Here is a 16,623-nt window from a genome sequence, read left to right on the forward strand (position 1 = left end):
GTTTAACTTTAGAGAACAAAACAAAAAATGCTGAACCCTGAGTTATGATTTGTTGAGGATTAAGACACAAAACTATGATCTAGAGTGGTCTGCACTAATGCTTTCATTTGGTTTTCAAATATAAACCCGTCTAAATTTTTGGCATATTAAACACCGTCTATGGTTTTAAAAAAGATCTCTGAGAAGTAGCAGTAGGTATCTTAGACTTAGCCTCCTTCCTCTCAAGCTAACGTACTCACCATGCTGCCTCCTTGCCTCTCACACCCTTCCTTCCTCCTGCCTGGGACCCCCTCCCCCTTCAAATCCTCTAGGCTATAGCTTTTCCCATCTTCAAAGTCCTTCTGAAATCACATCTACAGGAGGCCTTCCCTATTCATTTTTCTTCTCCTTAGGTCGCATCCTTCAACTATCATCTCAGCATTCCTGTGCCATTTACCCACTTTTACACTCACATTTAGCACTGCAGTACATATTGACTTATAAATTCTACTATTTAAGCACTCATGTCCATATCCATTTTTCCTTTACTGACTTTCTTTCCTTTATTATTTTTCCTTTATTCTCTCTTTTCACTAGACTCCAAACTCCTTGAGTGCAGGGATTCCACTGTACTCTCCCAAGTGCTTATAGTACAGTGCTTGGGACACCAGTAGATGCTCATTAAACGTGACTGAATGATGCAGGGTTTGTTAAGTTCAGGTGGTTTCCCAAGCAGGTTTCACTGTGCTTGTTAGAAGTATCTGTTGCCAAACTGTACTTTCCAAGTGTTTAGTACAGTACTCTGCACACTGCGCTCAGTAAATAGGATTGAATGAATATTGAAAGTACAAATATAATCTATATTTAGAAGGTTAAGCTTAATAAAAGAAGTAAACATGAGATGCAAAATACAAAATTTTCCAAAAATTAAGCAAAAATTTGCCCTGGTCTATTTAAAAAATAATTTGGATTAGCACAAATGTAGGAAAAGTGAGAAATACACAATTATAGATATGAATATGAGCCCGTTACTGGGCAGGGATTGTCTCCATCTGTTGCCGAATTGTACATTCCAAGCGCTTAGTACAGTGCTCTGCACATAGTAAGCGCTCAATAAATACTATTGAATGAATGAATACATTCCATGTTAAAATCTCATATATTCCTTGAAACTGCTTAGGTGAAAAATAGAGGAATTTCCTACCTTTTGTAAAATTTTAGTTTGTCATAGGTTCCTGAGTCATCAAATCTTGTTCAAGCCCTGGTTAAGAGCAACAATGATACAAGCTTAGGAAAAAGGAAGCATCATAGTCCAATGGATAAAGTCCGAGCTTGGGAGCTTGCTCTGCCACTAGTCTGCGGTGTGACCTTAGGCAAGTCACTTAACTTCTCTGTGCTTCAGTTAACTCAGCTGCACAACGGGGATTTGATGTCTCTTCTCCCTTCTACTTAGACTGTAAGCCTCATGTGGGACAGGGACTGTTTCCTGCCTCACTAACTTGTATCTACCCCAGTGCTTAGAACAGTCCTTGGCACATAGTAAGTGCTTAACAAAAACCATTAAAAAAAATGTAAACCACTGCCAAGGTTGAAAATGTCATATGTAAAATTCAACATTTAGACTATCCAAGAAGGGGGAAAAACAATGTAGGTCACGTTTTCTTCACTTCTTATTTGTTTTAACTTTCTAAATTGTGGCCAATATATTTCACCATATTAAACTTTCTACCACTTTCTGGATTGTTTTGGGAAAGTCTTTCCTGGGAGCAGAAGGATGGAGCTCTAGAACAGGCATTTGCCAACCCCCTGGGGCATATGTAGGGGGTCATTCTGCCCAGCACACCCATATCTGTGGCCTGGTTGTTGCAGCTTGTTGGGGATTCTTTCAGTTCCTCTGTTTTCCTTGCTGCTCCTGCTCCTGGAACCTTGTCTTCTCCCCATCTGCCTCTGGTAGGGTATCCGGGACACTGGTGGAAAGAGAATGAGGGTGTAAGCGACCCAGGATCAATCATTCAGTGGTATATTCTGTGGTATTGTATGCTCCCAAATGCTGTGCACATAGTAAGTGGTCAGTAAATATGACTGATTGATTGAGCACCTACTCTGTGCAGTGCACTGTACTAAGTGCTTGGGAGAGGGCAAGAGTACAATAGAGTACCAACTCTCTTGCATTGTAGTTTCCCAGCGCAAAGAGTAAGCGCTCGATAAATACTGTCGATTGGTAGTTTGAGAGTTGCCAGAGCAGTGGTGAGTGGGATGGGAGAGTGGTGTGATCTTTGTGAAAGTGACACAGAATCTTGGAGTGAGGGAAAGGCAGAAGCATCTGAACCATGGTCTCAGCAGCTGTCTTTAAGCCAGCAAGCATCTAGCACTTCTCATGAATCTCCTCTCCCCCTCTCTTCTTTACCCTTCCCTCCTCCCTTTCCTCTCCCCTTTGCCTTCCTTTCTCTACTCTTGGAATGGCTTTGCAGTACAAGAAACTGAGTTAATCTCTTGAATAGTGCACAGTATTTCCCCAAGTGCATGTAGTTACTCAATAAATATTGTAGCAGTCCCTTAAAAGCTGGTTTCTTTATTTGTAGCAACAAAATGTGCAAATTACTAAGGAGGATCTGCTCTTGAACAGGGAAAAAAAATCAAAAGATGAAAAGTAAAAATTCACTATTTTGTTGTATTAGACCATGTGCACAAAATACTTCAACTGAATCTGTCAATCAGTGATATTTATTGAGCACTTACTGTCTGCAAAGCACTGTCCTAAGTGCTTGGGAGAGTACAGTATAATGGAGTTGGTAGGCACCATTCAGGTTCACAAGGAGCTTACAGACAGATCACTCTACTAAGTGCTTGAGAGAGTAAAATACAGCAGAGTGGAAATCAAGCGGTAGTATTTATTGAGCACTAGCTCTTGGGAGAATACAATATAAAGACATATTCCCTGCCCATAAGGAGCTTACAGTCTAGTTGAAGGAAGAGAGTAATTGTGGATTACTGCCTCAAATGTATTCATAATACAGTCCTGTTAAAATAAATCACTTTTATAAACATGGATTTGTTTAAATAAATATGCATATATGGGATCAGTGGGGCGCTGCCCGGCTCATCTTCCTTCACATTAAAATAGTATTTTGCAATTATGTAAACACACGGATGCCTCTGGCATTACAAAGGGGCTTGTCCATTTGAGGATGATAGTTTTTGGTCTGCATGTGATGTACTGTATGTTACTATTATTTTTTAAGCTCATTTTTTGCTTAAAATGAGTCATTATGAAATTAAACAGCTGAAAATAGTGATTCAAACATAGATTCTTCCATGTCCTTCTGTCCCAGTGTATTTAGCAAATTTCCATGAATAATTCTCCTAAAAAAGTCAGTAGGCGTGTGTCTTATGGGGTTTAAATGAAAAATGTTACTCAGAGCTCTGCAAATGAAGAACTTTGGGTCAAAAATAGCAATTTTTATAACCATCGCCAATACGAATAGTCACAACACAATGGAATGGGAAGTTGTTAGTTTTTATTGTTAGACATCAGCAATAAAGCAAATGGGATTAATGGTAATGAAATTCATTACCTCCCCTGCTTCCTTCAGACATTTTTATGGTTATAGTGAGCAAACCTCTGCTGGAAGGTAGATGTGTCATTTCATATGATCAAGCAGCCTTTAAATCTTTCTGAACTGCCGTCCTTTGCGGAGAATGAATGTGTTTTAGGATAAGAAATACTCCCTAACAGGCTCTTACCAGAGTGTTGCCAGTAAGGACTGTGCATTGTATAACTTTTGCATGAAGTTGTGTTTACTTAGGAGATATTAAAATTCCCTCCCATGGCTCAGAGCCAGATCAAACAGAATAACGTCCTTTACTTTGAGTACCTCCAAAATACAGTTCTATTGTAGGTCTCATTCAAGCATATTTACTGAGCGCTTACTGTGTGCGGAATGCTTAGGAGTGTACAATGTAACAGTGAGTAGACACATTCCTCCCCCACAACCAGTTTACAGCCTAGCTTCTAGTGTAGCTGCGATGGCAGGGTTAGGGGATGTCTCCAGCAGCTTATGGTTCCATTTGGGTTTTGCTTTTTTTAATCATTTCAGGTTGCTTAAAAATTAGTCAGTATTTTAAAACAAAGAGTTTAGCGCTACTGCAGTCTATAGCTTAAGTGGTGATAATGAAAAGGAATCAAGTTTTAGCATCTGTGCTTTTCTCACTGTAGATGAACAACATCTGCGTGGTGCGAGGACGGTTATTGAAAGAATGAAAGATGATCTGAAACAGGAAATCATTTTTATTCCTTATTTCCGTCAGACATTGCAGGGAAACAAGCAAGCTGAGAACTTTAATTTATGTAGAAAGAAAAAATTCTTCCACTTTTGTGACTTACTGGTTTGGAAAATTGATAGAAAAGGTAAGAGGAAAAACCGATGGTCGTTTTTCTTTATTACTTTTATTCCGTTCACTGTAGAGCTGTGCTTTTTCTAATGTCTAAATCCATGCAGAAGCAATCCTGCACTGGACTGAAGAATTGACTTGGTGGAGCAAAATCGACAGTCCTGTTTTTCTTTCTATTTCCTGTCCCTCTTCATCTCAAGGAAATAGTTATTTCATTAGGAATTGGGTGACTTTGAAAAAGGAGTATTGGCTGATTCATATCGTAAAATTTACTACCCAATTCACTTTCTTCTTATCAGGATAAATGCTTGAGAATCTTTGTCAATTCCAGCTTCACTGTACTTGGACAGCAGCAATAGGGCCTATAAATTACATCTTCTCATCGGCAAGCATTTCATTTAAACGTGTCCCTGGAAAATAGAGAGTATAAGATTCTCTTGAAATTGGCAAAAATTGATATGCATTAGTGTTAATTTTTGAAGCTGCAACAGTTTTGTTGTATTTGCAACTCTTGTTTATTTTCAACTAAGAGTGTTTTAAAGCCATTCAAATTGCTAGACTAACTACATTGGAAGCTATAGTTCTTAATTGATTAGGGGCATTAATTTGGAGATGAGGAGAGAAAAATCTTCATTGCCCAACTAGACCTTATCCACTAATATGAGAACCTGGTATCATTATTTGTATGTGTTAGTGGAAAATAGTATCCCCAACTTAATGTCTATTGGTCATGGTAATTTTTACTGATATAAGCTCATCCTCTAGACTCTAAGCTCACTACTGTGGGCAAGGAATGTGTCTGTTATATTATACTCTCCTAAGCACTCAGTATAGTACTGTGGTCTCTCAGAGTACTCTACTGTGACCCTCAAAGAGGGTCTACATATACCACTGATTGATGACCAGCCTCCATAAATCAGTCCCATTTATTCAGCACACTTATTGTATGCAGAGCACTGTACAGAACATTTGGGAGAGCACAGTATTTGAGAGTTGGTAGACATGTTCTATGTCCACAGTAAGCTTACAGTCTAAAGGGGGATTCAGGCATTAATGTAAATAAATTATGGACATGTATGTAAGTGCTGTGGGGCTGAGGGAGAAGTGAATAAAGGGCGGAAATCCAAATACAATCTGATTTTGATTTGAAATGGGGGCATAAAATATTTGTATCTCTCTTCATTCTTGTCTTGTATTGCCCCTTACATTATTTAGAATTAAAGAAACATTGGTATTACTGGTCTCTTTTTTGTCACACCCTCCCCTTACCCTCTTGCCCCTACACTTCTTTAGAAAGAAGAAGTATTGTCTTAAGTTTTTTCTTTCCAGATCAATCTTTTTTATTCTGTTGTGAAAGTGGGGATTTATTGGACATTTTTGCCTAGATTGTTTCAGAGGTCCTTTTTGGGGATGCAGGAAGAGGTTTTTCTGGGAGAAGTACTATATGTATGCCAGAATTTGCAAATTTGCAGGGGTTAAATAGGTTATATGGGCCAGAGGGAGATTCCATAAGAGTGAGATTTGACATGTTATTATTCTTAGCATAGCTAGTGGGGCCTGGCAAACAAGCTGCCAGTTGGCATCAAGAGGAGGGGGTCCTGATATATCATCTTAAACATAGAAGTTCAGCATATCTATAATGAATTTCAAAAAGGAAAGGAAAATAGTTTCCCCTTAAGCTGAAAAATTTAGTTTTAAAATAGGAAATTTTGCACAGAATGCTTCAACTTTTAAATGAGGCTATCATTTAATTTCTAAAAACAGATCATCTTTGCTTAATTTAAGGGAGGAGGAAATTCAGAATAAAAAAATTTTTGCTTCGTTGCCAGGAGGGTAAGGATATAAGAACATTAAATGCTTTTAGTAGGTTAAACCAAATGATCCATCTTGTTTAGTTTGGCCCAGTATTCTATCTCCGACAGTGACCACCAGATGTTTCAAGGAACCTTCTGATAACTGCCCTTGATGTCAAGCCTTGTATTTATGAATTGGCCATCTAATAACTTTGAATGTTTCCACTCTTCTACCCATCCATTAATTTAGTCCCTTTTGAAGCTACTGATATTTTATGCCTACACAACTGCCTAAGGGTGACAATTTCATTTGCTTACTACTCACTGTATTAAATATTTTCTTTTGTTGTTATAAAACTATAGCCTTCAAGCATTAGAGGGGGTCCAATTGCCTTAGTGTTTTGAGATTTGACGAATAATTATTTGTTTGCTTTATCCAAGCACTTACATAATTTTATGGACTTCAATTTATGTTTCTTCCCAGCTTTCATTGTTCCATATTGAAGAATTGCAATCTTTTTGGTTTGTCAATACAAGAAAGCTAATCCATTCCCTGACCATCTATCTTGTTGACCTTCTAGCAGTAGTAGGAAAAGTTGTAATATTTGCAAAAAGTTGTAATATTCACTTGTTTCAGGGCACTTTATGAGATGCTTGAAAAGTACTGAATAATAAAATGACACATTCTCTGCCTATAAGGAGCAGATACAGGAGGGTTTTACCCAATGATAAAACTAGGCTTTTTTTAATGTTTTCTGTACTTTTCTTAATGATGACCAGCCCTCATTTGGCTTTTTGGCTGCTGTTCACATTGGACCTTTATAATTTCCAAGCGCAGTTATCAGTGCCTTTTCCTTGAATTATGACTGATAGCTCTGAGCCTGTCATCAGATAAATTGGATTCTTTTCATCTGGTTGCATTATCCCTCCCATGTCCACACTGAAACCTATCTGCTAGTTGTGGAGCTATCCATTCAGCTCCATGAGAATTTTCAGTGGTTTATTTCCATTTTCATGGCACGGCACCACTTGGAAGAGCTTAGTGTAGTCTACAACCTTGGAGATTTCACTATGTATTTCCTTTTCTCAATCATATTTGTTTTTTATTTATGATGTCTATTAAGTGCTTATAAAGTGGGAAAAATAACAAGGGTTTTCATTCAGACACTGTCCTTGAACCACAAGGGGCTCACAGTCTAAAAATTCATGAAGATGTTAAACAAAACTTGCATAGATCCCAGTGGGAAGCTCACTGTTTAAACATCTCCATTCATTCCTACCCCTCATTTAGAATGATTAGTTTATTTTCTAGACACAATGGAGCATTTCTTCCAAACCATGATAACACTAATCCTGGCTCCACCACTTGTTTGTTGTGTGGTGACATTAGGCAAGTCACTGAACTTTTCTGAGCCTCAGTTACCTCATCTGCAAAATGGAGAAGAAGACTGAGTGTCCCATGTGGAACATGGACTGTGTCCAGCCTGATTACCTTGTATCTATCCCAGCGCTTAGAGCAGTGCCTGACACATAGAAAGCACATAAGAAATACCGTAAAAAACCTCAGTCCTTTTTAAAATATTCATTGTGGAATTTGCAGAACTTCAGTTTTTAAAAATCACAGTATATTATGCTCTTTGGTTTCCCTTTATTTACAGGTGCATTGACCCTTCCAAAAAACAAAAAACAAAACTCCAACAGATTTGTAAGGTGTGATTTCCCTTTACAGAGACCATGTTGTCTTTGTTCCACAGGTTTTAAATGGATACTGGTCCTAAACATAATTGTTTGTTCTGTTAATTTGTCAGGTAGAGAAATGAGATCACCTGGTCTAAAAGTCCCCAGAACACTCTTATAGATGAGTGTTAGAATGATGGTTTTACAATTCTTCAATACAGTAGCCATTTGTAAATAGATTGGTTACAGTCTCTTGCCAGGTGTTCCTTACTTTCCCCAACAGGTTCCTTGAGAAATTCGAGTGATTGCTGTCCACTCCTGGTGATTTATTTACATCTGTTTGGTCAATTTGGTGTACAACATTCTTTGTGATAATCTCAGTATGATCTAGTTCCTCATGACCCATTGGCTAAACAGAAATTTGGTTGTGGAAATTTCTCTCAAGATCTTTTCAATAAAGACTAAAGGATTTACTGAGAAGATCTTGAGAGAAATTTCCACAAAGAGCTTCTCGGCTCTTTCTTTTTCCTCCCTGAATGCCTCTCTTACCAAATGATTAAGTGGCCCTTCTTATTTCTCAGCTGGCTTTCCACATTTGATATATTTGAAGAACGTTATGTTGTTTGGTTTTGTAGAAACAATATGGCTAGTGCAAAGAACACAGGCCTGGGAGGTAGAGGAACTGGGTTCTACCACCAGCTCCAACAGTTGCCTACTGTGTGACCTTGGGCAAGTCACTTAACTTCTCTGGCTTCAGTTTCCTCACCTATAATGTTGGTATTTGTTTGTTAAGCGCTTACTATGTGCAGAGCACTGTTCTAAGCGCTGGGGTAGACACAAGGGAATCAGGTTGTCCCACGTGGGGTTCACAGTCTTAATCCCCATTTTACAGATGAGGTAACTGAGGCACAGAGAAGTTAAGTGACTTGCCCACAGTCACACAGCTGACAAGTGGCTATTACTGTTAGCTTTATAAGGTACCCATCAAACTTCCACTAAGTTTGCCCAGTTTCCTGTTTGTAACCAACATGCCACTTTGTATGAATTTTTTTAAGTCTCTTTTAGGTGAGCCTTTTCTTTTAAAGCCTAACTTTACATCTCTTCAAGAACAATTTCCAAATCTCCCTCCTGCTCTGATCTCGCTAACCCTGCCAGTTAGTGATGTGGGATTTCTGCTTGGTTACTATTTGTGTGGCCCACATTTTATCCAGTTTTTAGATGACTGACAGATTTCAGGCTTCTAGGAAGTCATTTTTTTTTTCAGTTTCTGCTTTCAGCTTCTCCTTAAGAAAGGTTTGCATTTTTCTTTAGTTCCCTTTTCTAAAATTAAATATCCCTTTTTTTTACCCTCTCCTCTATTCCTCTCAGCTCCCCAGCGACAATGTTATATCTTATCAAATTGTGGTTAGCGTTACTCTGGAATAATATACTCTCCCATATGTCTTTTTACAAACTCCTTTTCACTAGTTAAAATTAAATCCAGTATATCATTTGTTTTGTTGTATACTAGAAGTAACCATTTGGAATCATTTATCCTACCCAGCTATCTTAATGCCACTCTTCTTCCTTTTGTATTATGTAGTGACCTATATAAAACATCTCACTTGCATAGTAACATGATTTTCTATAGTATTTTCGAGGAACTCATAGCATTTTATAAATGTAATCATTAACATCTTTATCAAATCTTGTGTCCTATATAAAACTTTATTTGGTCCACTGAATTTGTCATGATCCCACTAAAATTTATCAGTGCCACCCATACTTCCTCATAGCCTTCTCTTCTCCTTATATGAGAGTCCTTCCCAGTGAGAATCTGTACAGGCTGGTTGTAAGGAACTCCCTCTGGTTCAGTTGTAGATGGCAGTGTCTGAGCCTGTAACTGGATCGAGCTCCAATTTTTTACACAACACAGGTGCATGTGTGAACTTACCCCATGAGCTGCTTGGAGTTGCATTCGTAGCACTTGAGGTGCATATGTGCATGTAGGGCAGTGCTCCATCCCCTCCTGTCCCTCCTCCATAATCCTGGGCCACTTTCAGTTTGATGCTCTACCTGCTGTGTTTGGCCCTTTTAGAAAGAGGACTATCAGTGGCCGGTCCATTTGAACTTGGCTTTGTGTGGTCCTGATTCTAGGGCCCTGTAACTTGCAGCCCAAGCCTCAACTTTTCAACCTGTGATACAAAGTTTGGCCAGCACAGAGTCTAGCCAGTTTGGGAGGACTTGGACAAACCTCCAACCTCCAATGGAGAAACAGCATGGCCTAGTGGATAGAGCTTAGGTCTGGAAGTCAGAAGGACCTAGGGTCTAGTCCGCACTCTGCCACTTGTCTGCCGGGTGACCATAGCCAAGTCACTTCATTTCTTGTGCCTCAGTTACCCCATCTGTAAAATGGGCCCTATGGGGGACAGGGACTGCATCCAACCTGATTACTTTGTATCTATCTCAGCGCTTAGAAGAGTATCTGGCACATAGTAAGTGCTTAACAAATATCATTTAAAACAAAATAATCACTAGAGCCATCTCTGTGATTTGATGGCTTTAGGAGGGACTGTTTTGGGGTTGTGGCTGGGGTATTACTCTGCCTTTGGTGGAGGTCCCGTGGTCTGAGGTAACTACAGCTAGCAAACACAGAAGCGGTCACATTTGATCTGACCCCAGGGCCACTGGGATTGCAACTCAGACGGTCAGTAATCTAGGACGGCCAGCAGGTCTGTGCTCTGTCTGGTATGGATTTTGGCACCTTCACGTCTGGTGTTTGTGCACCCAGTGTTGAGCCTTCCACGTCTGCGGCTCCTGCTGCACAGAGGTGATGGTGCTTTGCACACAGAGAGCACTTAGTAATTGATTGATTGGTTCAAAGGGACCTGACTGGGAAATGGAATGGCTCTCTAAGGCAGTTTTAGGGGAAGGGTCAGGGTATGTCACAGAAATGCTCTAGGTTTGGACAGATTTGGTTGGAAAGGGGCATCTGCAAAAATGGAGGCATCCCACGTTATTAAGCGCTTGTTACTAGCCTTCTCAGTAGAAGTTGCAAAGGGGCATTTCCATTGTGCCCTAGAGTTCTTCCTGAGCAGGGCTCTATTCTCACATATTTAGACTGTAAATTGGCCGGGGGCAGGGAGGAATGACATGCCTGCTAATTTGCTTGTATCGTGCTCTCCCAAGCGCTTAATTCCACCTCTGCGCATAGTAAGCACTCAATAAATACCATTGATTGATTAATAGAAGTCAAGTCTGTGCCTACAGCAGATACTGGATTCCCGTTCTGAAAACAGGGTACCAGGTAAACCAACCCAACAACAAGAGAATACAAAGAAGAGGGGTTATGGAAGTAATGGTGTATTTGCAGGATGTAGATCACTTATTAGTTAAACTTTTCAAATTTGATAAACTCACATGCCTGGAAGGTTGGGCCTGAACCTTTTTTGGATATCTGAGCAGCAGGGGATGCCTAGGTCTCTATTGGAGATAGAGGAGAGTGGAATTTTAAGGTCAGTCATGGGTTAGGCTCCATTATTCTGCCAACCTTTTCGACTCTGACAGCCCTAAATTTTGAGCTAGGAATATATTCAGAGCTGCAGAGGAGGCAGGGAGCAGGAGGGTCCAGGTCTGGGATCCAGGAGAATCCCTGGATTATTGTACAACTGTCCTACTAGCTAGGAAAGGCTACCATGAGTTTTTGCCCCTCTTCAAAATAGTAAGGAATCCTATTTTAAATAAAGCAATTAAAGCTTTTCTTTCCTTATCAATTATGCAATGTTTTCTTAACTACTAATTTAAAAAACTTTAAGCCTCCACAGGTCCTACAGTTTCAGAACTGAAACATTCAATCACCTTATCCCTCCTACCTTACCTCCCTGGTTTCCTACCACAATCCAGCCCGCACACTTTGCTCCTCTAATGCCAACCTACTCATTGTACCTCCACCTCGTCTATTGGTCCGGTGACCCGTCGCCTACACCCGGCCTGGAATTCTCTCCCTCTTCATATCTGACAGATGATCACTCTCCCCACTTTCAAAGCCTTAGAAAAAGCACATCTCCTCTTAGAGGCTTTCTCTGACTAAGCCCTCATTTCATCTTCTCACTCAACTTCTTCTTCACCCTTACCCTTGGATTTGCACCCTTTACTCACCCCTCCCTCAGCTCCACAGCACTTATTTTCATATCCATAGTTTATATCAATATTTGTCTCCCCCTCCGGACTGTGAGCTTATTGTGGGTAGGGAACGTGTCTACCAACTGTTATATTGAACTCTCCCAAACACTTAATACAGTGCTTTGCACACAGTAAGCAGTCGAATATGATTGATTAATTGAATCACAGAAATACCCTACTCAGGGATCTCTAGGAGTCTTGTAAGACATAATTGGAGGCCTAAGTCTGCTAAAGAAAAGTGAATTTAGAAGAATTCTGGAATACTAAAACCTACTGTGAATAGCAAGCAAATGCACCAAGTTATGATCTAGCAGCACAAGAGATCTGTACTCTGAAATGTTTTCCAATGTCTAACCTAATTTGCAAAACAAGCAACTGGATGGGTTTTTGAGCTAATGGAAATAGTGTGGGAATGTGGGCTTGGGCATTTGATCTGTGATTTTTGAGGCATTTGATATTTGCTCCTCCCTCCACCCCATACAATTTATACACATAGGTATAAATTACATATTTTAAATTGTCTCTCCGTCTATACTGTAATCTCACTGTGGCTGGACAATGTGTCTACTGTGTCTGTATTGTACTCTCCCAAGTGCTTTGTATGGGGTTGTGCATGCAGTAAGTCCTCAGTAAATACCATTTATGTTGATGGGGGAGGCTTCTAAAAGATAGACTTTAGGATAAAAAAGAACAGTTTAAATTTTAGGGACTAAGGTGTTTTATGAAAACGTTCTCTTTCAAAGTCTGAATTTATATCTGTATGATACCAACCAAAACATAAATTCAGATTCTATTTTTCTTCTAAAAATCTGAAGGCCCCGGTTTCATGTATACTAGGGTAAGAATCAAGTTGGCCAAAATCCTTGCAAAATCACTACATATCATGTTTTGGAGAGAGCTTTGTGGAAGTCTAGGAAAAGGCCTAAAGATTAGAAAAAGGCCCAAATAGTCTTTATATTTTTTAAAAAAGAAAAAGAGTGATTTTTAGAGATTACAGCCTGGAAGTTTAACTTCAATATCTAAGGTTTAAATCCTGGGAAAAATAATTACACACTATTTGCAAAAACCTGAGACAGAATAGAGGCCTGGGTAGCAGCATGGTTTTTTTAAAGAAAATGTGCTGGGAGCCTGATCTGTTCACCATTTATGAAAGAGTGGTTGACTCTGTAGACTACCTAGAAGCAATAGATATAATCTAGTGTGACTTGCACAGAACAAATAATTAAATAGCCTTGTCAGACAGCCTAATCCAAAATCTGAGAAATCATTGTGCAGGAATCATATAACTTGTTGAGTGCACAACTAGCTGCATAGTTGTTTCTAGAAAGGGTTATCAGTAGCTCATTGGAAAGGATGTGGCTAGTGATGTTCTGCAAGGGGTGGGAAGCACATGGCCTAGTGGAAAGAGTGCAGGCCTGGGAGTATGAGGACTTGGTTTCTAATCCCAGTTATGCATTTGTCTGCTGGGTGACCCTGGGCAAGTCATTTAAATTATCTGTGCCTCAGTTACCTCATCTGTACATCTGTAAAATGTGGGGTGACTTTGACCCCGTATGGGACATGGACTGACTGTGTCCTACCTTGTATCTACCCCAGTGCTTAGTACATGTGTGTGGCACATAATAAGTGCTTTACAAATAAGTTTTTTTTTTAAAGAGGAGGTGGGTGGAGTTGTGAGAAATATCTGTCATTGGGGTGATGGACTATTCACATGCTTGATAAATTTGCATTTGGTATCAGACGTTGGTGAGAGGACTGTTACCCTGTGGTACCTGGTAAATTGAGGAAGTGGTCAGAAACCAAAAAAAAGAAGGTAAAGATACATGGGAATATAAACTCAAACTTGTGAGTGTGCTGGGCCTTTTCATCCTGGGAATACAGGTTATTGAAAAGATCCGATTCTCCTATGAATTTTGTACATCCTGGTAGCCTACTTGCTTTTCCTTGTGCTGAAAAACTCATCTCCCAGGAAAATATTAGTGGATGAAAGTAGACAACTTTTTGCCATTTCGTTAGTCATGGAAGCCAGGTCAGGTGTAATTGACTGGCACATAATGCATAAAATATGTCCAGTGTTTAACAAGGAAGTGAAAACTGAAAAAGAGGTAGTGGTAGAGTGTCTCAGTTGCAGACTGGCACATGGTTTGTGGGTTTTCTTTAAATGCTTAAATTCAGATGGGCACGTGTTCAAAGCTCAGACCATTGTTTGTCTGACAGATGTCGCGCTTTAGAATTTAGAAATTGCACCAAAGGATATTTAGCAGAATTGCTAACTCCTTCAGTGGTTTATGACAGCATCTTCCTATTCAAGGTTTCTGTTGGGCTTGCCTGCTAGCTGCCTAAATGTGCTAGCATTGTTTGCTCTTTTAAGTTGCAGATTTTTGATTGTGAGAAGAGTTTGATTTGAGAGTGGAAGGTTAGGTTGGGCTCCTTAATGGAGTAAGGGTGAAATCAGAGAGTAAATACATTGACCTGCAGCCAGAATGGGAGAGATTGATCAGTCAATCAGTCAATGATATTTGAGTGCTTACTATGTGCAGAGCACTGTACTAAGCACTTGGGAGAATACAGCAGAATTAGTGGACACATTTGCTGCCCATAATGAGCTTACTTTCTAGATGGGGAAACAGAACGTAATTTAAATAAATTGTCAGAGGGAGCAGTTGTCATTCTCCCCGTGTACCCAAGAATGGCCAAAATACAGTGTAACCTTCTGGGTTATTGCTGGATTGTAATACTTCACAGTCTTTTTGCTTTCATGGGTAGCAGTCAAAAATCAGTGCTGACTAGACACTTGTTGGGACCTTGAACATTGTAGCATCTGTTAAATCCAATAATTTTTCAGATGGGGAAACTTAAGGAATAAGAGGTGTGCTGGGCCTCAGAAAATTGGTAAAAATCAAACTCAAATTCTTTCCCTTTTGTGACCAGGTAATTAGACTAGTTAAATCCACTAATGGTGAGTAAATTTTTTCCCTCCCAGGAGAATAATGTAGTAACTATTAAGATTTTCTAAAGGGGTTAGAATTGCTTTGCTACTATACTCAAATTCCAGCTAATGAAAGAACAGTATTGCAGTATAGGCACACCAACCTTTTGTGCCAGTAGCCAAGGGGACTAGAGGGAAGAAGATGGATGAGAATTGGGGGAATGCCATTGTGGTAATAGGGACAAATGTGAATTCAGTTGTCATTACCTCAGCAGCAATTGGTGGATTCCTGATGTGAGAGAATGGACTTTTAGATCAATGTAGATAGGCCCATAATGCCTTGTAATTCATGGTTTTGTGACATCCGGAGTGGTCTAGTGGATAGAGCATGGGCCTGGGAGTCAAAAGAACCCAGTCTAATCCCGGCTCTGCCACTTGTGCTCTGCCACTTGTGCTCTGCCACTTATCTGCTGTGTGACTTAACTTCTCTGTGCCTGTTTCCTCATCTGTAAAATGGGGGTCCAATGCCTGTTCTCCCTTCTACTTAAACAGTGAGCCCCCCGTAAGGCTCATTGATTAACTTTTTTCTACCCCAGTGTTTAGGACAGTGTTTGGTACATAGTAAGTGCCTAACATGCCATTATAATAATTAACTAATTCTTAGCCCCTCAGACTATCAGTTTTATGTAAACTGGTTGGTAGATTGCTTAAGCAGTTTCCATATAATCACCCACTGGAAGAACTGGAACTAGGGTAGGCAACTGACTCTAAAGATTGTGATTATTAACTCCATGAGGGCAATAGTAGTAGTCATTGTATTTATTGAACACTTCTTGTCCTCAGCACAATTGTACTGTACTAAGCACTCGGAGAGAATACACAGGTGGGAATTACATATGGTCCTTGTCCCCTGGGGGGTGGTTCACAACCAAAGAAATCCCAGTCTGAGGACAGAAATCATGTTTACTAACTCTGTGGTATTGTATTCTCCCAAGGGCTTACCTCAGTAAATACCACTGATTGAGTGAGTGAGCAGTTCCAATGGATTTCTGACCATTTGTTACTGGAGGAGAGGCAAAACTGGAGGAGGAATGTTTCCCAAAAAAATTGCTGCCTTGGAGAAAATGGGTCAGGGAGAGTCCCTGTAAAGCAGCTTCAGATTTCTTCATCCTTAGGTTACTACTGCTCCTGGGGAAAAAGGAGTTCAGGTCACCACTCTAGGAGAGCTCACCCCCACCAGAAGGTCTTCCCAGGCTGAGACCCCTTTCCCTCTGCTCCTCTTCCCCCCCCCCATCCTTTCCCCTTCCCCTCCCCTCAGCACTGTGCTCATTTGTATATATTATTTATTACCCTATTTATTTTGTTAATGAGGTGTATATCTCCTTGATTCTGTTTATCTTGATGATGATGTCTTGTTTTGTTCTGTTTTGCTTTGCTATCTGTCTCCCCCATTTAGACTGTGAGCCCGTTATTGGGCAGGGATTATCTCTATATGTTGCCGAATTGCACATTCCAAGCGCTTAATACAGTGCTCTGCACATAGTAAGCGCTCAATAAATACTGTTGAATGAATGAATAAATGAACCACTCCTGTTGGCAGTTTATTGTTGCAGTTTTCCAGCCCCTTTATTCTACACCTCTATGTTGAAAAATGCAACTGTTCGTGAATAGTAAAATAAAATAATTTTAGAT

At 39.9% G+C, this 16,623-nt stretch overlaps 1 protein-coding gene across 3 annotated transcripts in view; it reads left to right on the forward strand.

The window, feature by feature from the left end:
• Nucleotides 1–16,623, forward strand: part of XPR1 (xenotropic and polytropic retrovirus receptor 1) — a 192,670-nt gene that overhangs the window by 50,955 nt on the left and 125,092 nt on the right. The gene's annotated exons all lie outside the window — the stretch shown is intronic.

The sequence above is a fragment of the Ornithorhynchus anatinus genome, chromosome 16 (assembly GCF_004115215.2).
Source record: "Ornithorhynchus anatinus isolate Pmale09 chromosome 16, mOrnAna1.pri.v4, whole genome shotgun sequence".
Classification (NCBI taxonomy): Eukaryota; Metazoa; Chordata; class Mammalia; order Monotremata; family Ornithorhynchidae; genus Ornithorhynchus; species Ornithorhynchus anatinus.